Raw genomic sequence first — 25,197 nt, 5'->3', positions numbered from 1 at the left:
AAAGGAAGGCATACGCCAAAGTGTATAGTTCCTTAATTATCTTCTCTACACCTTAGTGAAAATATCATTAGGAATCCTTTACATATAAATAAGGTTTACATATGTCAAATAAACTACATTATTTGCCTTCAAGGATCCCTTTCTTGAAGTTGGAATATATGAATGCCACTTATATAATAAAGATAACAATGTCAAAGATGAGTTTGATTTAAAACTAGTTTAAGTCAAAAGCTTTTGCATATAGAACTTAATTTTATATACAGAATGTTGATATTTACTTCACTATTCTATTAAGAGATCTAATCTCATAAATAGAAGTTAATCATTTTAGAATACGAATATTATCATTATGAAAAAACGATCGAGTAAGTTATCATACATTTGAATAAAATAACTGAGACATAAATTTAGACATGTTAAATTAAAACATACATTGTTCCATAACCAATATTGTTTTACATTACAAGTAATTTATGTTCTAAGCATAAATAATAAACTAAACTCCTAGAGTGTAGTTCCAACTTGGTTGCTCTTCAATAAATATCTGCAATCCATTTACAAATATTAGATTAACATTTAAGTACCAAGTACCTAAGTGTTATATGAAAAGTATGAGTTCTAGAAGTACTAGTCTCTTCTAGACTTTCTTTCCAAATAAGAGGAGTAAATTCTTTTCCAGTGTCCAATTTCTTCACAAAAGAAACAAGATCCATTTATGTGGGCCTTAGTAGATTTTTTAGGATTAAAGGTGTTCAGTCTATAAAACATGGGCCTCCTAGATCACACAAGGTGATTCTTTTAGCCCTGCATTATTCCAATAAAATATCACTATATTTATTGGAATATTGCTTAACCTGTTATATCATCATATATATGTTTATATTATCCAAGACTTCCTAGAAGTCATGAATAACTATTCCTAGCTTATGTTATAAGCATTTTTAGCATTACAGTGATGCCTTAACTAGGTATCATTTTTCAGGCTTATTACTCAAAGCAAATGGTTTAGGACTTGGACCTTTAAGTGTATACACTTTCATATCTCTCATTAGATTGTCTCTTAAAACATGAACCCATTTATTGAAGTTGTATCTATTGAATGTTATTGTTTCATTAAGTCATTAAAGAAAATGAAAATTCATGATAATGATAATGGATTATCTAACTACAAAATTTTAACAAAATTCATTTAGTATTCTCAATATTTAATCTTTAATAATTATTACCTTTTTAGTCTCCAAAAACATTAATTATCAAAGTCTAGGATCCAAGTTGCAAAACAAATAAATGGCTAGGTATCCTTTATCCCATCCATTTGAGTTCAACTCGGTAGATATCGATTACTAGTTATATCTTTCTATATAATTCCTAGATTTAGGGAATCTCTAATAACAAATTTAATTAAACAGGTTTTATCCCATTAATGCCTCAGATTTCTCTTGCTTAGGTATCATTTATCACAAAAGATTTCCAATCAAATCGTCCAATTTGAAAAACTTGTGTAATCGGCCTATAACTTGGTTATAGGAATCGCGAAGACACCCCGGCCATCAAAAGACAACACTAAGCGGTTAGGTATCCTTTATCCCACTAGCGTATACAAGAAATGTGCGAGTGTTCTTCAAAAGGATTGTATATATTTGAGATTTTTAAAAAGGGTCTTTATATGTTTTATAATTATAGTTTAAAAACATATGATATCATGGTTATTACATGCATATAATAAACCATGGTATCAATTTTCAAAAGAAAATCACTTTTAAAGGTTCTTTGTAAAAATCTAGTTTTTATATAATTTGACGCAATTTAATTTTAATAACCGATATTAAGCTTAAGTGCATTTGAATTTTTTATATCTTTAATAAAACTTCATTTTATTACTTATATATATATGGAGTTTATATATGATACAAAAATCACCATTTTAAACTTATAATGGAGTATTTCAAAATTTGTTGTTATTAACGATTTTATAAAACCAGGTTTTATTTTTAAAATAATAATTTGTTACATCTTATGTCCAATTTTGAAAACCCAAACTCCATGTGATGTTTATTTTGTCCAAAGTTATTTTAGCATGTGAAATTTTTTTTATCAACCATATTTTATAATTGCATAAAATAAACAACATAAACATGCATAAAAATATATATGCATAAACACAGCCAACTAATGATATTTTTTTGTGAGCCAACATAAAAAAAATGCCAAGTTCATTCTTAAAGGGACATTTAAGGCGATGAAAAATCTTCTTGTAAAGTTGTTGAAGAAGCTCCCACTTGAGTACACACCAACTGCTTGCAAAGGATTGGAAAAACTTCTTTAAGGAAAAATCAGTTGCATTCATGAAATTTTTCAGAAAGTGTCATCTTTCTGTTCAACACATGTATAGCATTCATGAAACTTTCAAGAAAGTCTCATCTTTCTGCCAAACACATATTGAACTCAAAAATTGCCCTTTTGTCTTCAAGAAATGGGTTCAACTTCATTTCTTGTTACATCTTTGTACAAATAAATTATTTCTAAGAACTAATCTATTACTTTACAAAAATAAACAAGAAAACTAATATATTTAATTTTTACATACCATATGAAAAAATAAATTATTACAACCATTTTTTTCTAACAAAAACAACAAACACAACAATCATACTGGTCCTTGACTAGTTTATGCACATTATACACATCAACATACACATAAAACAACCTTTGTTTTTCTAAGACAACTTTAAATGACAAAAGATGCATGAAGCTTTTGTCACATAAAATAAATAACAATTATAAAGTTGTCATATAAAATATGCATGAACTTGTTTTTATACAAAAATAAGTTATCCATATTCGCGAAAAACAAAGATTTTCAAAAAAAAATCTAACCAAACTTACAAGGTGGCTCTGATACTAATTGTTGGGTTTTAGTTCAAAAATAGTTACATAAACTAGAAAAATATGGCAAGAGAAGACTTCAAATTTTGAACATAACATTTTATACCCATCAAGGATCTTCTTGCAAGTTGTAGAAAGATTTAAACACCAACCAAAGAAGATGTGAGGAAATGACAACCTTTGTAGTTCTTTGGGCCCTCTTGAATGTGGAACCTTTGAGACACCAACAATGACTTAACTTGATGTAGATGCTAGTCCATAAACTCTTAGTCCTTTAAGATTTAAGTTCATAACCAATATGAACTTAAAGATGGTATGAAAATGCAAGTAATCTTCAAGAAGAGATGAAGAAAAAAGAGTGAGTAGCCTCCTCTAAGGAGGTTATGGTTTTGGGAAGCAAGAATGAAGCATCCAATTCAACAGTGGAAGCCTCATATTTATATTGTCTTAAAGTGAAGTCTTTAACCATTAGGTCTTTCCACTTTAGACAAGCATGTCCCTAAAGCCTACATGTCTCCCATGTTTCTTATTACTTTTTATTAAACAAACATGAAAGCCACACTCTTGTCTTTTGACTCTTAGTTTATAAAAAATAATGAAAGGAAGAAGACAAAAGCTTTATATTTTATAAACCAAGTTTATAAAATACAAACTTTAACTTTTTGGTAAAAGACAAAAGAATTTATCCAGTCCAAAATGTTGTGCATGACTTATTAATTCATACCATATGAATGATATATAATGTCACTTGCTAATGGAAATCATTATTTACTAGAAATAAGTAATTTCGAATTTGATTATAAGACTTTATTGAATATTTATTAAAATCAATTTCTAATAAATAATCAATTATATCAAGTTGTTGTTAGTGTGACCCATTAGTATCATATGTTAATTAGCAATATCACTTTAATATGGCTCTTGAGCATACTAGACCTTTCAGTTAGATGACTATAAAGTACATTCTAAAAGTACTTACGAAGAACTGAGAATGTTCATGATATTCTTAGTTTAGAAGGAGATCTTGATGTAAATTGTTACACAATATGGTCACTTCAAAAAAATTAAGATAATTATGAATTATAATTAGGTTATCATTTCATTATGAATGAAGATAGGTTTTTTGGAATGAGCTTAAGAAAAATATAGTTGCACATTCTACTACATAATAAGAATACATTGATGCTTCAAAAGCTGCAATTTAGTATGACTAGATGAACAAGTTCATCGAAAAACTACGATGAGTTATTGCATTCAAGTATCATCTAGAAATATTTTATGACATCGAGAGCGCACTTACTCTGGCTAAGAACTCTAAGTCACATTAAAACACCAACCATATTCTCCAAAGATTTAATTATATTTGGAATGAAGTTAAATAAGGAGATGATTTATTCGTAAAATTCAAACATATCATAATTAAGTTGGACCCATTCGTGATACACTTGCTGGATTAAAGTGTCTAAGATTATAACTAAATTGTTATATACTTGTAATTAAAAGCAAATTCCTTTTTGGGTTTCCCTCATAAACTAGAAACTAATTAGAATGATGTGTGTAGAGAGAGAAGATATTTGTTAGTTTATTATATGATTGATAAATTAATTAAAAATTATATGATTTATTAATATATTATATGATTAATATATTAATTATAAATACAAAAAATGATGTGTTAATTTATTATGTAATTAATAAATTAATATGATATCAATAAGAATTAATTTAGAATTACTTAGAAATTAATTGGAATTAGATATGGGATTAACTATAATTAATTGAAAGTGCAAGGATTGAGCTACAATTGTTCAAAAGTTGAATAAGAGAAGCATTCCATAACCATCCATGTGATGGATGGTTTGGAGAACCCTAGATAGGGTTTTTGGAATGTTCCTGATAGCTGATAGGGATAAGGATTTTAATTGGATTTAAGTAATATGATTTTAAATTCAGATTGGGGTTTATCCTTGAGGTCCCCTAGCTATAAATAGGGCCTCCTAGCTTGTAAATTTGGTCCATACCTTTTGAAGGAGCATAGGAATGAAATTTCTATCCCCACTCCTCTCTCTTCTTGTCTTCTAGTTTCTAGGGTTTTGGGTGTGAGCCACTAAAGACAACCATATTTTTGGTGCTAACTTTCTGACGATGCAAAGGAAAGGATCAAAGATTTATTTTCTATTATAAATCTATAGTTATGTAAACCCTAATTCATGAATTTCGATTTTCATAGAGCTCCTTTAGGGCTCTTCAAGTTCATAATATGTTGCTATCAATTAGAGAAAACATAGATCTTTTATAGGTTGCATGTGAACTTAAGTATTAAGATTTTCCGCTTTACATGTTATTGATAACCTATAAATTTCATCAATGGTATCAAAGTCACTGTTGGCTATTGACTAGTACATGTGATGAATTGGTCTTGATTAGGGTTTATCGAAAATAAATCATTGTCATTGCAAATTTTGATTTTTACTAGGGTGTCTTGAAAGCCTAGCCTCTTTGCCTTATTTTCAAAAGTGCCTTAGGGTTTCCTTAGGGTTTCTAGTTTCCTTAATTATTATTTTAAATGCCTTAAAATTTGAATAATTAAAACTTGGTAAAGCTAACCCTGAAATTCAAAAATTAGAAGGATAGGGATTAAATTTGAATTAATTAATTAATAGTATAATTAAAGATAATTGTTCAATTCCTAAATGATTTAATTAATTTAATTAATTGTTTAGTTAAAATATAAAGATAAATCATAATTGGTTTAAAAATTAATTAATTAAATGTTTAATTCAGATAATTAATATTTAAACCTTGTATTTTGAAAAGTTTTAAAATACATCTTATATATATATATATATATATATATATATATATATATATATTAAATGTTAATACTATATGTATAAGAAAAGTCAATCGAATCAACAGTAAGCCTCATTCATCAAGCCATGTTATAAAGAGGGTATAATGAAACGCCCTATAAAATAACCGTGAATGGGTGTCTTTTTCACCCACCGCTCTCTTGTGTGGTGGAGGGTTGTTAGCTAAACGGGTTTGATAGAACATAATTAGCTTAAAAGTATAATCTATAAAGTACTAGAACCTTTTTCTAAAATCTCACTCTGTTTACTTTAGGAAAAATGTGAAATTGTATGGTAATCATGAAAACGAACATCGTTTCTTTATGAGTCATTAGTGGAGCATGTCTGGTTAACCGACACACTAATGTAGGAGTATAAAGTTGAAATGATTGCATAAATCAAAAATTATTGTTGTTAATGGAGCGTGTGTGGTTAACTGGCACATCAATATGAGATGATAAATGACCTCACGGTTGTCAAGCGGGTTTGCATGGTTATTCACATCTCGTTAGTGATCCTCAACATCCTAGTCACAAACGTGAGAGTATAATCCAAGATTAAACATACCATTGCTAAGATTCAATAAATCTTAAAGGACCTAGGAGTTTCATAAGATTAAAATTAGTAAATTCCTTACCTACCTAAAATAGATTTGCAATTTGATTATGACACCCCTCTTCAAAGTTCGAATTAAAAATATGGATCCTAACCTTAATTTAAATTTTGGGTTAATATTAAGGACTAAAATAAACTAACTTTAGTTCTTTATTTTCCGACTTTTAGATGTCTTATGAAGATAGAAATGGTCTACCTCGTTCTTATAGAAATAGTTTTCCACATTTTTCAGGAGATGGTCTTCCACATTCAAGTAAAGGTGAAATTGTCTTCCATTCCTTAGGTAATGGTGGAAGTGGACATCATCTACCTTCAAATCTTCCACCTCCTCCTTCTATGACTCTCCTAAAATCACGTTTTCCTCAAGTTGAAAGATATGAAACTACTCAAGCCTTATTGGAATGTAAACACAAAGATGGAAATTATGTGTGTGCGCATGTTCTGAAATTGAAATCGTACATTGACAAATTAGGAAGAATGGGTATCGAATTTCCGAAGGAGCAAGCCAATTATTTGGCTCTTATCTCACTTGCTAAGTCATATGGTCAGTTTGTTGAAAACTTTCATATGAGTAATCTTGATGTGACCATAACTAATATGATTGAGATGTTGATAAACATAGAAGAATAGATGATCAAGAGTACAAATAAATCCATAATGCTTGAAGGATCTAATCCCTAGAATTCATTAGACATTGACAATGGTAATTAACAAAAGGTTTCTCTTCTCAATGGAATGGGATCGGCCAAGGTCAAATAGTTTGATTGTATGGTAAAGTGAATAGCTCGTTCTGATAGCATTCCATGTGTTGAACCCAATGATTCCATTTGTTTTTATTGTCAATTAAAGGGACATTGGAAACGAAGCTACACAAAATACCTGAAAGATCTTAGAGATAGTAAACTCAAATCGTGTAACTCTACTTCAGGTACATCTATTATCTAACGCCATTGTTTTATAAGTTCCTATTCATAGACTGTTAATATGTGATGTGATGATCACATTTTGATGGTATTATAGGATCTACGAGATAAAAAGAATCTTGAGAAAAAAGCAAGCTAAATGTAATCGTGAGAAATGGACGTTTTTCGTATGGTTCGATGGTCATAATTTTGAGCTACTACTAAGGATTTATGATAGGTTAATAGTTTGATATTACTCTTTGGATATGTCTAGAAACATAGTTTTCTTTTATGCATTGTAAGGGCAAGTTCCAATTTTCTTTTATCAATAAAATGATGTTTTGCTATCTTATCTTATAGTTCCTTGCAATGACATTAATGAGTGTGTTTCTATTAATAACAATATTAATTTTAGATGTGATTCTTATAATATTGTGCTTTTGGTATTGTAAAATTAACCAAGTTAAAGGAAATCTCATCACCAAGTTTCAATTGGATAGAATCTTGAAGTCATACAATTTGAATTGGATGATACATGAGAGTTTTGTTTATTGGAGAAATTATGATAGAGTCATTATTCAGATGTTTATGTGAGGCACATGATGGATTAATAGGTCTTGTACATGTTGTTATGAACTCTTCAGATCCACCACAAGGGGTGATAACTTTATTCGTCATGATTTACCGATGCTTCAGTAAATATGATTTTTTATAAGATTAAACAGAGTTCTAACACTTCTGAAAAGTTCTTGAGTAGCAAAACAAATAGAAGAATCTATTAGGCAGTTTGATAAAAGATTCTCCAATCTGAAAGGAAAGAAGGAGAGTACTTTAGTATCATGTTTTTTAATCATCTTAGTGATTGTGGAATTATATCACAATTGTTCCTCAAAGAACATCTTATTGCAATTATATGAATAAGAAGAGGAATCAGATATTGTTAGAAATGGATCTATCAAGAGATGACTCATACTTCATTCCTAATCGAGTTTTAGAGCTATGATCTAGTAACTCTAAATCATATCTTCAAATTCATTTCAAACTAAGATTATGATAGGTTTTATACAAACAATCCTATGTGTACATGCAACCCTATTTTTGGATCTATGTTTTCTCTATTAGACAAACAACAATTGAACACAAAAGAAAACCTAGCATGCATCTACTATTTTCGAAATTTGTGAATCAAAGATTAGAATGCATACCTTTGTTGCTATATAGTACAAACAAATAGTTTCTTGAATTCCCTTTGATCTTGAGAACAAATACCACAAATGTAGTGAAGGGATTTGAGCATTCTAACACTCCTAAGGTGTGCATGCAACCCTAGAAACCTTGGATCTATGTTTTCTCTATTGTACATGCAAACTTTCATTTTTCCAAGGTTTCATCCTAACTAGCATACTATGAAATATATGTAATACAAAAACAAGTAGAATGGCATATCTTTTCTTGTAGTTGGAAACCTTGGAACTTTAAGAACTTAGTGCCCCAAGTGTTGCACCTCAAATGGAATCACACAACACCACCAACAATTGAGGAACTTGAGAGGAGGTTACTTGCACTCATTCACCAGGCGTACTACTTCTCAACCTTCTGTGAACTTTTTTTCTCTTGTGATTTTTGCTACTTTGTTTAATTTAGTGATTGATATCTTAGAGAAGCTGGTAAAGTAAAGACAGACTCTTTCAAAAGTAATGGTGGCTAGGAATGGCTTCAGTCAGGTCATTGATTCACCTTATGGGTACATCAATTCTTGTTGATCACATTCATGGGGGAGAAGCACTTCAGGCTCTAGTCTGGGGGTTTCTTCTTCTTTGATTCAAGCGAGTCGACGGCTTGCCCTCTTGTAAGCTTCCTTAGGTCCAATTTCATGAGCTATAGGGGTTCTTATATAGTGTGGCTTAACTAGGTTTACACCATGCAAACCCTAATGTGCATGACCTTCCATATTCCTCATGCTCCCTGAGTTTAAACCTCCATGGATCATCCATGGGTCACCATATGGGTTTAGCCTAACACAAAGAACTATGGATCAAAAGCCCGCATTATAAGAATGAATGATTTACATAATCAATCCCCATATATTTAGTTAGTCTCTTTTTATCACAAAATATATTCCAAATTAATTCTTGATCAATACTAATTAAATAATATGATTTCATATTAATATATTAGAACTTATAATATATTAATAAACCATAAATAACGTCTTCTCAATTATCCATCCTTCAAATTGTTCCGGTGCCATGCAACCCAAATCGACCATGCTACTCTCGGGTCAAGTACATACCAATTATAGTTATGGACTTAGACACTAATCCAAAAGTCTCCCACTTGGATAAGTCTAATAATTATTATTGCAAGTACGACTCAAAAAACCCGACTAGCAATCGTAGCTCTTAAAAGTCATTGTGTAACTCTGACCTAGTCAATGACGCGTCAATTAGATAAGGGATCATATATTCCACCATTCTAGATATCACATAGACCGAGACATGGATTATAAATATTCTCTCTGTCCATCTGTTGTTTCCAGATTTCTGATTTATGACGACCGACTAATTGAACAAATCAAATCAGACCAGGCCTGGTGTCATCACTTAATCATCGAGGGGCCCACATATATCTCTTTTAACCACATAGGGTAAAACGAATGGATAAACTTCGACTCAAATGTTTGATTGTACTTACTCATCAAATTACACACAACAATATGTTTTATAACACCAAGTTACTGGTGCACTTACATATGTCAATGTGCAACCGACTTGCAACTACAACTCACATGTCTCCGTTTCAAGAATATAAGATATTATCATCTCACAATCACTCGTGATAAAATACATGAAGTAATTCAGATGAGCGCGGGTTCAATCCAAAACTCAAATGTAATTCCAGGAGTACTCATCAACACTGCATCCACCTTGTCCTAGATAAACTACAGACCCATTCATGACAGCCTTGCCTTAATACCTACTTCCAAAGTATGATCGACTGTGGATGATTTGAATAACCTAGTTATTCGGGAAGTCAAAACATGCAAAGTGAAACACAAGAATAATACTAATCCTATATGGCCCCAAAAATTTTGAGCCATATTGATTACTCCTCATTCATTGTATAATGTTTCGAATAACCAACTTAATACTTGAATTAAAACAATGGTTATGCCATGCTCAAAGCATGCACACTATTTTTTTCTAAACAATAGTTATGCCATGCACCAAGCATGCACACTATGTTTTTCTATGGTCCTTACTTTGTGAAATAGCTCAATTGAAAAACATTTCAGTGATGCTCATTTCAAAATTCCAAATCGTTATTGCAAGTGTAAGAATTCCAAATTCTTGTCACTGCTAGCAAGTGTTAGATTCTAAACTATCATGCAATGATTCTTTTGTATTGTCTAGGTGCCAAAAGTCATAGAGATTTGACCAATGATATTACAAAATATTCCTTTGGAGATTATTACAAGACAATTCCATGGAAATGAAGTCTCAAATTCAAAGTACATTCCTTTGAACATCCTTCTTGCATAAAAAAGTATCTAACTTTCTCATCTATTCTTCAACTCCCAATATGGAAACATTCCATATTTTCCATATGACAACTCATTATTAATAGACTCATGTCTATTCATAATAATGTCAATATGGTCATTCCATTACTATACTTCCAACTGTCCTTAAGCGACCAATCTTTGGCAAACCTTAGATTGTCCTTAACAATTGTTCAACCACTTTAGTCATATCCAGTGTCACACCCCGAAACCGAAGGCGGAAACGTTCTGGGGAGGAGGTGACGTCATGCGTAGTATCACAACCAATGTACATAGTAAGCATAGTAAGCACAACCATTACATTACATAGAAATATTTACATTTGTTTGAAAACCAAGTGATACAAGTTTTATACATATACATCATACAAACAAAAGGACAAACGAGACTTATGTACGCTCCGTCTTCTCCAAAAGATTGCGGGTTAACTGTCTAATGTGAACCTGAGAATAGAAGCAGTTTTAAAAAATATCAGCATAAAGCTGGTGAGTTCATAAGCGGTTTGTTTCTGTAAAAGAACAAGTTTCCTTTGGTTTTTTGAAAAAGTTGTTATCCAAGAAAATCTCATATTTTCTTATAAGAAAAGTTTTGTTATCCATTTGTTACACAGTTTGGTTAAGAAAAGTTATGTTATCTCAGGAAAAACCCTTATTTTCCTTAAAAGTTGGTGGTTGGTTATCGATTCAGAATGTGGTGTACAAGTATCTACCATACTTGTAGCGTTAATGAAGTATTCTGAAAGCCTGGTTATCCTTGAAAAGTGCGTTAGTTTTAACACGTATATAAAACTATTAGGTAGGTAGTAAACTAATTCCTGGGGTTATTAATTTACTAGGTTCTTTATTACTTAAAAGTAAATCTCCATTATCTAAGTTGAAAGTTCTATAACCATACGATAAACTAGACATGGAAAAAGGAAGGCCAATATCATTTTATGACTTTTTTCACAAGTAGTCAGCCCCGTATAGATCTATACACTCAAGTCACGCTCTCCTCCTAGGAGATTATGGTTACAGGGGCGGTCTTCCACTCGCGTATCTCTGTGGATTACGTGTTACAGAGTACGTGTCTCCAATCTTAAGAATAACGAATTTACAAGTAATAATGCGGAAAATCCTGTTTTAGATTCTAGTTACAAAGGTGGTCCTCCACTCACGTATCTGTGTGGAGTGTTACATAGGATGTATCGAAAGTTCTAAGATTAATGATTTTAACAACAATAATGTGGAAAATTATTTGTGGGATATAAAATATAACATTTTATAATGAGTTTTGCAATTAGTCTGAAAACTAACTCTGCAAGTCAAACGGTTGGTTAATACGGTTTTCAATGTTAAAAGCATACAGAATATGAACCATTTCAAATGAAATAATAAGTTTCAGTACAAGATTTCCTTGTACTTTTGCTTTTATTCCCCTCCTGAAAACATTGAAAAACACGGCAAAAGGTGTAGGGGTATGAACTCACCAGACGAGAAATGTGTCGGTTGGATGCTAAGTGTCAGTTTAGGGCTTGAACACATGCGAGGATCCTATGTAACATGAAGAGATACATAATTGTATCTAATTAGACTTTGAACTACTAATTAAATAAGATAATACATTCCGAGGCACGATAACACTTTATCTCAAGTGTTTAGAATGATCCGGGTTGCATCTAAGGGTGTGTAGGGCCTAGATAAGGAGTTTACTCTTCAAGAGTAGACCCTTAGGGTGTTTACGGTCCAAAGACAATATCCCCATGAGTTTACGGCCGTAAACTCATGGGTGGTGTGTTCTTGGATGATTAAGGGTCTTATAATGCACAAGGGAAGGTTCTAGTGTTGAATCAAGGGCTTAGGAAGTGATCAGGACTTGAATTGACCTTGGAAAAGGAGTTTACGGTTTATGAATGTGTTCTTGGTGAGTTTACTACTGTAAACACATGAGTTTACGGCTGTAAACTCATGTTTGTCCATGATTCATGTGTCTTGGTGGTTGTAGGTTAAGCATGCAAGGTTCTAGACCCAAATCTAAGCCATTCAAGGTGTTAAGGGCACTTAAACACCCTTTGGAGGTGTTTACTGTTTTGGGAGACCTTCCCAAACAGTAAACTCAAGTGTTTCTCATTTGGGCATGGTTTGGTGCATCACATGAAGGAATACAAGGTTCTAGGCACTCATGGAAGCTTTTGGAGGTGTTTAAGGGGCAATTTAACACCTAAAAAGGTGTTTATGGTCCATGAAGGTGTGTTTACGGTCCAAGAATGTTCTTGGGCCGTAAACTCATGTTTACTACCCAAATGACATGATTTTGGTGTTCTAAGCTCGTACATGCAAGTCCTTAAGTCTTTGCTAAACACTAGAAAGGATTTGGAAGGGCTTTGGGGCTTTAAAACCCCTTTAAGGGTGTTTACGGTTTTGGGAGATGTTCCCAAATCGTAAACACATGATTTTGAGTGTTTTGAATGATTTAAACAAATTTGCATGCTGAATAAGTTAAACAACAAGCTAAGGAAGATTACTTACGATTTTGGAGCTTGAATTAGGCGTTTTTGGATCAAAACTCGAGTTTTAGAGAGAGAGAGAGAGAGTAGAGAGAGAAAGTAATGAGGATGTGGGAAAAAGCTTAAATGAAAGCCGCTCATCCTTTATATAAGGCTTGAGTTTGTGACCAAGTGGAAATCCACCCAATACCAACGTTAAACGGGGTTTAAAATTTTACCCGATTAATTTGCCGTAACTCGACTTAGTTGTAACTAAAACTTTTCCAAATGAATATTGAGGGTGTTTTAACGTGTTTCTAATGTGTTCCGACACTTATGGAGTCAAAATAAAAGTCCCAATTTAATTAACTTAATTCAAAAGCTAACGGGAAATTTCAATAAACATAAATTTTATTAACGGAAATGGAATACCGCAACGTAATAAATTTCGGGTTGTCACATTATCCCCCCGTTAGAGGGAATTTCGTCCCGAAATTCAAAATTAAGATACAACTTATGGAATCGGAAAGAGATGCGGATATTTCTGCTTCATCGAGGCTTCGCGCTCCCAAGTGAATTGGGTCCTCGCTTGGCATTCCAGCGAACCTTCACTATCGGGATGCGACTTTGTTTCGTACGTTTGATCTCTCGATCCCTTATTTCGATTGGTTCTTCCACAAAGTTCAGGTTTTCGTTGATTTTGATCTCATCAATAGGGATCACGAGGGTTTCATCGGATAAACACTTTTAAGATTAGAGACGTGGAAGACAGGATGGATGTTGCTAAGCTCTTAGGGTAATCGAAGTTTATAGGCTACGGGACTGATCCTAGCGAGGATCTCGAAAGGTCCTATGTACCTCGGGTTAAGTTTTCCATGCTTTCTAAAGCATATCATACCTTTCCAGGGCGAGACCTTTAACAGGAAACGGTCTCTAACCTGGAACTCCAGAGGTTTTCGTCGTTTATCGGACTAACTCTTATGTCGGTCTCGTGAAGCTTTCAGCTGTTCTCGAATCTGGATGATTTTCTTGGTGGTTTCGCGGATGATTTTAGGACCAGTGAGAGCACTGTCGGGGAATCGACTCTTGGCTAGTTGTGTGTCCCCTACCTCGGCCCAACACAGAGGGGATCTGCATTTTCGACCGTAGAGGGCTTCAAACGGGGCAGCCTTGATACTGGTATGGTAACTGTTGTTTTACGAGAACTCGATCAAAGGTAAATGGGTGTCCCATAACTTTCCGAAATCGATGACACATGCTCTTAGCATGTCTTCCAGGGTTTGGATAGTTCTCTCACTCTGTCCATCTTTCTGAGAATGATAAGCCGTGCTCATGTCTAGTTTAGTTCCAAGAGCCTTCTGTAAGGACTGCCAAAATCTGGAGGTAAACCTGCTATCTCGATCGGAGATAATGGACACAGGCACACCGTGCAATCGTACTATCTCTTGGATGTAGATTAGCGTGAGTCTTTCCATCTTGAATGTTTCCTTGATCGGAAGGAAGTGAGCGGATTTTGTCAATCGATCAACAATTACCCAAATGGTATCATACCCACTCGGAGATTTGGGTAACTTGGTGATGAAATCCATGGTGATCATCTCCCATTTCCACTCAGGTATCTCAGGTTGCTGGAGCAAACCCGAGGGTTTCTGATACTCGACCTTCACCTTGGCACAAGTCAGACACTTGCCCACGAATGTAGCGATTTAGGCTTTAATGTTTGGCCACCAGTATTGTTTCTTGAGATCCAGGTACATCTTATCCGAACCCGGGTGAACAGAGTATCTGGACTTGTGAGCTTCATCCATGACAACTTCCCTGAATCCTCCGAACTTTGGGGTCCATATTCGATTCATGAAACAATAGACTCCGTCACCTCTAATATCAAGATTCTTATCCATTCCCCTCAAGGCTTCACTCGACATATTCTCTGGTTTTAAGGCTTCCAACTGGGCTTCTCGGATTTGTGCAGATAAGTGGGAATGGATGGTCATTTTCATTGTCTTTACTTTGCGACTTGAACTCTCCTTTCGGCTAAGTGCATCTGCCACCACATTGGCCTTACCGGGATGGTAGCGAATTTCGCACTCATAGTCACTCAGCATCTCTACCCATCGCCGTTGTCTCATGTTTAAGTCTTTCTGATCGAAGATGTGTTGCAGGCTCTTATGGTCAGTGAAGATCGTGCACTTGGTTCCGTAGAGATAATGTCTCCAAATTTTCAGTGCAAAAACCACTGCTCCTAATTCCATGTCGTGAGTTGTATAGTTAACTTCGTGTGCCTTAAGCTGTCTCGAGGCATAAGCGATAACTTTTCCTCTCTGCATAAGTACACAGCCTAAGCCCTGATTGGACGCATCGCAGTAGACAACGAAGTCCTCCGTCCCTTCGGGCAGGGACAGGATAGGTGCACTGCACAAGGCTTGCTTTAACGTTTGGAATGCAGTTTCTTGCTTTTCACTCCAACAAAAGGGTACACCTTTCTGTGTCAGAGTGGTTAGGGGTTTGGCGATTCTAGAAAAATTCTGGATGAATCTGCGGTAATAGCCAGCGAGACCCAAGAACTGACAGATTTATGTGGGTGTCTTCGGTGCCGACCAATTCTCTATCACTTTGATCTTGAAAGGGTCCATGTGTATACCCTATTAGGTTATCACATGTCCTAGGAAAGTTACCTTCCGAATCCACAATTCGCACTTGGAGAATTTCGCGTATAGCTTTTCGGATCTAAGAGTTTCCAACACTAACCTCAAGTGTTGTTTGTGATTTTCTTCTCTATTGGAATAGACAAGTATATCGTTAATGAATACGATGACGAACTTGTCCAGAAAAGGAAGACACACCCGGTTCATCAGGTCCATGAACACTGGCGGTGCGTTGGTTAGACCGAAGGGCATCACTACAAACTCTTAATGACCATATCGAGTCCTGAATGTTGTCTTGGAAACATCACTCTCATGAACTCGTATCTGATCGTACCCTGACCTAAGGTCTATCTTTGAGAAGTAGCTGGCTCCCTGAAGCTGATCGAAGAGGTCATCAATTCAAGGAAGAGGATATCGGTTTTTGACGGTTAGCTTGTTCAACTCGCGGTAGTCTATACACATCCGAAAGGATCCATCTTTCTTCTTTACAAACAATACCAGGGGTCCCCAGGGCGAGGAACTCGGTCTGATGAACCCTTTACTGAGTAGCTCATTGAGCTGACTGGATAACTCCTACATTTCTTCTGGCGCTAATCGATATGGAGATTTGGCTACGGGGGTAGCTCCAAGGATTAGGTCGATGCGAAATTCGACTTGACATTCGGGAGGAATTCCCGGGAGTTCTTCAAGAAAGACATTAGGAAAGTTACAGACTTCGGGGATGCTCTCGAGGTCTTTAACTTCCTATTTCTCGTTTATCACATGGGCTAGGAATGCATGGCACTCCTTTCGCAGAAGCTTTTAAGCTTTGATGCATGAAATGATGCGAAGATTGGAACTAAGTTTATCGCCGTAGATCATGAGAGTTTGACCAGCAGGAAGATTGAGACGGATGGCTTTTTCATAACAAAGGATATCAGCATGATTGGGGCTCAACCAATCCATGCCAATGATAACATCAAAGCTCTTTATGGAAACTGGCATAAGATTGATAGGAAAAGAATGATCGTTGAGGGTAAGGGTACATCCTATGAATATATCGATAGCGTTCTCTTTTTCACCGTTATCCATCTCGACGGTAAATGTTTCGGTTAGCGTTTGAGGATTAGGTTTAAGAAGATGTTTGAATGAATGGCTAACAAAACTTCTTTCAGCACCAGAATCGAAATGGATGCATGGATATGAGTTGTCGAGAAGGAACGTACTTGTGACAACGGTGGGATCGGTGACTGCCTCATCTCGTCCCATAGTTAGAACTCTCCCGGTGTTGCCAGTTGTTGTTGCCTTGGGGCAGTTTCTATTGAAATGCTGGACTTCACCACAACCATAGCAGTCCTGACTGACACCCGTTCCGGAAGCTTGATTGGTTGATTGGGTTGGTGTTCGGCAGTTTCGCGCAAGGTGACCCTGCGGGCCATAGTTTTTGCAAAACATTTCATGACATGGTCCAGGGATACGATGGTGGTAACTTCACCTGTTGCAACACGGGAGAGTACCATCATACCCAGTGGTATGTGCTTGAGTTGTAGGAGTGACAACAGGAGCAGTAACAGGGGTAGTAGCAGCGTAGACTGCCACAGTTTGTTGCTTCACTGAGGGCTCCTGCGAAGACTAACCCTTCTTCTGTTTCCAAAATTTTCTTTTCTCACCACTCCTTTTTTGCCAGTTCAGGAGCGGTGGCCACTTCATCGAGATCGTCTCCATGATCAATCAGAGTCTGTGCCAGGCATTTAGCGCTGTCGAAGGTGTTTGGCTTCGCCGCCAAAACATTTCCCTTGGTTGGCTGGGTTAGCCCCCAGATAAATCTTTCAATCTTTTTACTTTCTGGGGTGACCATTCCCGGACAGAGGAGCACCAGGTCTTCAAACCTAGAAGTGTAAGCAGCGATATCGAAACCCTTCATCTTTAGGTTCCAGAGTTCATGCTCCAATTTCTGCATCTCACCCCGCGGGCAGTACTCAGCAAGTAGGAGTTCCTTCATGCTCTCCTAACCCATAGCGTTGGCCACCGGCAGGGTTAAGGATTTGACTCGGCCATTCCACCAAGTCAAGGCTTTATCGGTGAAAGTGCAAGCGGCGAACTTCACCTAATCAGCTTCTGAATAGGAACAGATTTCGAAAATAAACTCGATTTTATCAAACCATCGAGTTAGAGCAATAACACCCATAGTGCCATCGAAAGATGTAGGTTTCACGTTCATGAAGTCTTTGTAGGAACACTCCTTCTGGTGTCCCTGGCCACCTTCCTGGTTTTGAGATTTAGTACCACCTCCTAGACCAGTGGAACCGTCGGGGTTCATCTGAGACATGGCGGCTGCCACTGCGGCAGTAACAGTTGCCTAGAACATAACAAGATCAAATTGGGGAGGAGGTGGTGGCGGAGGGTTGTTGTTCTTTGATCTGGGTCTCTTTCTCGGAGGCATCTTAATCTAAAATGATCAGGAAAGAGATGATGGTAAGTCCTCTGAATTGAATCAAGAGATATGAAATAAGAGATATCTCATTATGGCAGATAGAGTGTTCTACTATGCGATAACATATAGGGAAACTATCAAAGCAAGAACATTATCGCTAAAGGGAAAGAGTAGCAACACTTGAATGAGGATTTCTATAAGGAAGTTGGCTCTAGAAAATACTCCCATAGTATTTTATGTTTCGTTGCGATGATGACTCGTTGTTTGGATATTAGGTAAGTTTTAGGCCTGCTGAACACCACAGTCACCCCCAAGCACATGTTGGCCGTGTCTTGAATGAATATAGTAGATCAGGCTATATTGACCCTAGACACGACTACATAACTGCCCGGGTTTAACCCCCGTGTACAACACCCAATTACTTATCTTTTGTTCTACTCGTAGTTACGGATCCCTGCGGTTAGGTATTCTTGTATACTTTTTGAAAAATACTTGTATTTGAAAGTATACTTTTTAGTTCAGAGCGCTTCGGCCCCTTAATGTTTATAGTTATATACCATGTAAGGTTTAGTATACTTAGTTCACTATAAACAAGGGCTTTGATACCAATCTGTCACACCCCGAAATCGAAGGCGGAAACGTTCTGGGGAGGAGGTGACGTCATGCGTAGTATCACAACCAATATACATAGTAAGCATAGTAAACACAACCATTACATTACATAGAAATATTTACATTGGTTTGAAAACCAAGTGATACAAGTTTTATACATATACATCATACAAACAAAAGGAAAAACGAGACTTTTGTACGCTCCATCTTCTCCAAAAGATCGCGGGTTAACTGTCTAATGTGAACCTGAGAATAGAAGCAGTTTTAAAAATATCAGCATAAAGTTGGTGAGTTCATAAGCGGTTTGTTTCTGTAAAAGAACAAGTTTCCTTTGGTTTTCTGAAAAAGTTATTATCCAAGAAAATCCCATATTTTCTTATAAGAAAAGTTTTGTTATCCATTTGTTACACAGTTTGGTTTAGAACAGTTATGTTATCTCAGGAAAAACCCTTATTTTCCTTAAAAGTTGGTGGTTGGTTATCGATTCGGAATGCGGTGTACAAGTATCTACCATACATGTAGCGTTAATGAAGTATTCTGAAAGCCTGGTTATCCTTGAAAAGTGCATTAGTTTTAACACGTATATAAAACTATTAGGTAGGTAGTAAACTAATTCATGGGGTTATTAATTTACTAGGTTCTTTATTACTTAAAAGTAAATCTCCATTATCTAAGTTGAGAGTTCTATAACCATACGATAAACTTGATATGGAAAAAGGAAGGCCAATATCATTTTATGACTTTTTTCACACGTAGACCTGTCGGTCCCACCGTAGCTAGCAGCAAGGTGCAGGGTAGTCAGCCCCGTATAGATCTATACACTCAAGTCACGCTCTCCTCCTAGGAGATTATGGTTACAGGGGCGGTCTTCCACTCGCGTATCTCTGTGGATTACGTGTTACAGAGTACGTGTCTCCAATCTTAAGAATAACGAATTTACAAGTAATAATGCGGAAAATCCTGTTTTAGATTCTAGTTACAAAGGTGGTCCTCCACTCACGTATCTGTGTGGAGTGTTACATAGGATGTATCGAAAGTTCTAAGAATAATGATTTTAACAACAATAATGTGGAAAATTATTTGTGGGATATAAAATATAACATTTTATAATGAGTTTCGCAATTAGTCTGAAAACTAACTCTGCAAGTCAAACGGTTGGTTAATACGGTTTTCAATGTTAAAAGCATACAGAATATGAACCATTTCAAATGAAATAATAAGTTTAAGTACAAGATTTCCTTGTACTTTTGCTTTTATTCCCCTCCTGAAAACATTGAAAAACACGGCAAAAGGTGTAGGGGTATGAACTCACCAGACGAGAAATGTGTCGGTTGGATGCTAAGTGTCAGTTTAGGGCTTGAACACACGCGAGGATCCTATGTAACATGAAGAGATACATAATTGTATCTAATTAGACTTTGAACTACTAATTAAATAAGATAATACATTCCGAGGCACGATAACACTTTATCTCAAGTGTTTAGAATGATCCGGGTTGCATCTAAGGGTGTGTAGGGCCTAGATAAGGAGTTTACTCTTCAAGAGTAGACCCTTAGGGTGTTTACGGTCCAAAGACAATATCCCCATGAGTTTACGGCCGTAAACTCATGGGTGGTGTGTTCTTGGATGATTAAGGGTCTTACAATGCACAAGGGAAGGTTCTAGGGTTGAATCAAGGGCTTAGGAAGTGATCGGGACTTGAATTGACCTTGGAAAAGGAGTTCACGGTTTATGAATGTGTTCATGGTGAGTTTATTGCTGTAAACACATGAGTTTACGACTGTAAACTCATGTTTTTCCATGATTCATGTGTCTTGGTGGTTGTAGGTTAAGCATGCAAGGTTCTAGACCCAAATCTAAGCCATTCAAGGTGTTAAGGGCACTTAAACACCCTTTGGAGGTGTTTACTATTTTGGGAGACCTTCCCAAACCGTAAACTCAAGTGTTGCTCATTTAGGCATGGTTTAGTGCATCACATGAAGGAATACAAGGTTCTAGGCATTCATGGAAGCTTTTGGGGGTGTCTAAGGGGAAATTTAACACCTAAAATGGTGTCTAAGGTGGCTTATCTAGTGTTGGACTTTTCATATTGTGGTTTTGGACCTTAGTCATGGACCAGATTGGGTTAAGGGTAAAATGGTCAATTTACCCTTAGAAGGATATGGTTTTGGAGCTAAGTGTTTTGTGGCATTGATAGTTCGAGGCGCTAGAGGAGCAGCGATGCGGGGATTGTCAAATAGCAGTCAGAAGGGTACCGGCAGTGTTTTCAGCAGTTCAAGGTGAGTCTTCTCACCATACCCATGGGTCTACGGCACCAAGGCCGGCCCATTATGTGTTTATGATATATGTGTGATTACTTTGTGTCTTGATATGTTTTGTGATCGTATGTTTTGCATGAAGACCCCAGGGGGAGGCCGTGGCCTTGGGTGTAAGACCATGTGGGGTAGCCCATGGCAGTCCAAGTAAAGACCATGTGGGGCACCCCATGGCCTTGGGTGTAAGACCATGTAGGGTAGCCCATGGCAGTCCAAGTAAAGACCATGTGGGGTAGCCCATGACATTGGATGTAATACCATGTGGGGTAGCCCATGGCAGTCCTAGGTAAAGTCCATGTAGGGTAGTCCATGGTATTCTTGTTGGTTCTTGTATGCATGACCTATGTGATCTGTTATTATGATATGTGTATGTGTGGTGTGTGGTATTCTCTGGGAAACTCACTAAGCTTCGTGCTTACAGGTTTTGTTTATTGTTTCAGGTATCATCATTTTGGAAAGGAAGGGCTCAGATTGATCGCAGTGCACACACCTATGATTTCCGCATGAATGATTTTGGGATGAACTCTGATAAATGTTTTACTTAATGATGATTTGATATGTTTGGAATAAATGATAACTATTTTTGGGTTACATTAAAAATGAAATTTTTACCCTTGATTTTTGAGTCATTACAAGTTGGTATCATAGCCTTGGTTTGAGGGATTCAAACACACTTTTGGGTGTTTCTGAACTCAGACTGAGGATCTGTAAAGCTTTCAAAAGAAAATTGTTTTAATTGAAGAATTTCTAAGACAAGAAAGGGTGTGGTTCATGCAATCAGCCGAGCTCGAGTAAGTTTCCCCAGAATACCCACAATTGTTATCTGTTATGATCTAATTATGACTCGATGAATCGCATGCTAGTTAGGGCTAGGGGAGATGCCTTTATATGTTGTATGAGCTGGTCGACTTGCATGCTAGTTCTGAGTAGTCAGCAATAGGTTGGCCTGATATGTGATACTTGTAGCTATGAGGACATTGGATGTCATGTTGGAATTAGAATGATAATTGATATTTGTAACTGTTAAGTGTATGTTTTAAATATTGTATACGGTTAGGACTCGTTTCCTGTTCTGTGTACAATTTGCATGCACAAAGCCAGCCGACAACGAGGATGGTGGATGTGGACAACATGGGTTGTGGTACGTGGAGCGATTGTCTGATGATAGCTTCATAGGTTGGAGACTACCCTAGGGAGAGCCTAGGATGAGATTAGTAACAAGTGTTACCTGCTTGCGGATTGGATGTGAGGATAGACTGATTTGTCTAGTGTATGCTGGTTAGATTTTCCATTGTCTGAATGCTGCTTGCTTTGTGCTTTGTGAGACTCTTAGTAATATGAGCTAGATATTAAGTGAATATGCTGAGTCATATGTGGCACAGGCTGGATAATCTCAGAGTGATAGATTCGACCCTATTGCACAGCTCTTGTCTGAGTCTAACCGTTCTAGGGATGAGCCTATTACTCGAAGGATTATCTGATCTCTGTTGCATGTGGCTATATTCATAAGATAGCTAGTTGACATTATTGAGAATCTTTCAGCAGCTGAGGACTGGGTGAGTGCAGGAACCTAGGATATGCTCCAGCGAGTTTATTGGGGCGATTCGGTGAAGTTGGGAACCTAGGGGGAGCCATGAGGTGCTACGGTAGAGATTGTCTTGCTGTTTAGCATACATTTAGTGTACCGGTGGAGTAAGTGACTTAGAGGATTCAAGAGGATTGCTGAGGAAAGTATGGATAGGTGTGGAAGGTAGTATTGGGCCCATACTACTGAAAGCACAAGATCCATACTCGAATCGGTGAGAGTCTTGGAGAATCTGAGAAGCTTATGGGAAGGAGAATTCTTGGTTATGCCTTGATCATGGGAATAATTGCTTTGCAGAATGAGGATGAGTTCGTGTGAGTAGGATCAGGGTGCGGTCTTAGCTCCGGTGGAGAGCCAGCTAGTGGAATGACTGCTAGGATTTCGAGTTCGCCTTGGATCTCTTGTATCAGGCGACAAGGGTCGGTTATTCAATCTATTTCCCATTCGGGTTTGGAGACCAGGTCTCAGGGATAGTTTGTAGCCACGCTTAGAGCAGAGATTGCTCAAGCTATTACAGTATAGCCAGGACGATTGAGTTAGTAAGGGGATCAGGGTGCGAGACCCTGAATGATATGGACCTCAGATTTGAGGACGGAATATTGATTAGGAGTACCTCAATGAGAGAGGTTCAGGTCTGGCAAATTGATTGGAGGGTCTCGAGCGGAGACCCAAGAGTTTGGATCGAGTTTCGAGAGGCTAGCAGGGTTGGATCTAGCGCGACGCTCACAGGACTTGCGCGATGAAGTTTTGTTTCAAGGGTGTGGACTGTCATTGGGATCGGAATGAGGTGCTACATTATGTTCTTAGGGTGGTCGGGGTACCACAAGAGGAGGAGGAGGTCAAGAACCCTTCTGATGTTGTGGTTATGCTATCTTCGGCCATTACCGGTGGGTATCGGGTAATTATATCGCTTAGGGAATCATGATGAGTTGGATCTCGGGTCGGATTTCTGCTATTGCCTCGGATAGCAAGGGTTGACAGATGTCTTTCAACATGACGAGGAATCTTGAGGGATCCTCTGGAGGATGTACCTCGCGGAGCGAAATCCGCGTATACTATGATTGCTTCGATTCGTTAATAGAATATGTTTAGTGATATGGGTTGCCACAGGTGTAGCAAGTTTGGCCACATCTTCAGGGATTGCCCATAGGGAGTAAGCCGTTATATTTTCGTTGTGTTCTGGTGGACAACAAGGAGGTCGACTGTTTGACGGTCAGGGAGGATCAATTAGTACCCCTGCTCCAGTCATTTTTGGGTTGGTCCAAGCGTTTGAGCGAGGGATTTATGTCTAGTTTTCAGTAGCCTTGGTATTTATGTTTGGAAGAGCCATCGGGATTACCAGGGGAAGTGAGAGTTGTCACTGAGATTTTGGTTAGACTATATGTTCGTTGCACTCCGAGAACTGAACGTGTTGTCTCTTTTAAGCGTTTGAAGTCATTGATGTAGTTGGGATACAAGAAGTGTTAGCTGGATTTCAGGTAGTGTGTTTTTTATGCAAGGTTATTCATGGTGTTCTAGCTTTGGCAAGCACCGGTCGTTAGCAAGGTAAACATTGGAACGTAATGAGGATTTGGAATCCTTCAATTTTCATGTGCCAAACGGATTTAGTCAAATCTAAGTGAGGGAGAATCATTTAGATTTCTAGGATTAAAGCGAGTGTGAAACGAGGATGCGTCTCACATTCTCTTTTTGGGAGGAAGGGCGGCCGACTGAGTATCGTATATCGTGGGATGGGAGTTCGGGAAACTCCCCAACATTTGGAACGCGTCTTTCTGATGTCATATTGTAGGCTTCAGGGGAGGGAACCAGGTTTTATCCCAATTAGTATTTGAGTCTAGTTTAGGAGGATAGACTGTGTGAGTGCTCAACATTGAGATGTATATGGACAGTCAGGGTGAAAGTTTTGTAAGATTACGGGGGAGCCGTAGCATTCACTAATGAACGGATGGTGTTGGAAGTGTTGTAAGATTATATGGTAGCCATAGCATTCACTGGTTCTCTCGAGTGATTTGGACTAGGGCAGGCTAGTTCGCAGGGTTGTGGTGAGGATCAGGACCAGAGGTGATTGACCGATCAGATATCCGGGGGCGAGTGTCACACCCCCAAACCAGAATGGCGGAAACATTCGGGGGTGGATGACTTCACGTAGTATCACAACCATTGAATATTGTAAAGAAAGTAGCACAACCATCACATATATAATGAAAACGTATGTTGTTGCGTTATACATATTAGCAAAAAAATATTACAATGAGATGATAAATGTTCAATAATAAAACATCCTTAGTGTTCCCTTCTCCAAAAGCTGGTGGTTACCTGTATAACTGATTCCCTGAGAAATACAAG

The sequence above is a fragment of the Lactuca serriola genome, chromosome 8 (genome assembly GCF_051521515.1).
Source record: "Lactuca serriola cultivar US96UC23 chromosome 8, Lser_US96UC23_V15, whole genome shotgun sequence".
Classification (NCBI taxonomy): Eukaryota; Viridiplantae; Streptophyta; class Magnoliopsida; order Asterales; family Asteraceae; genus Lactuca; species Lactuca serriola.
This window is presented reverse-complemented; position numbering follows the sequence as displayed.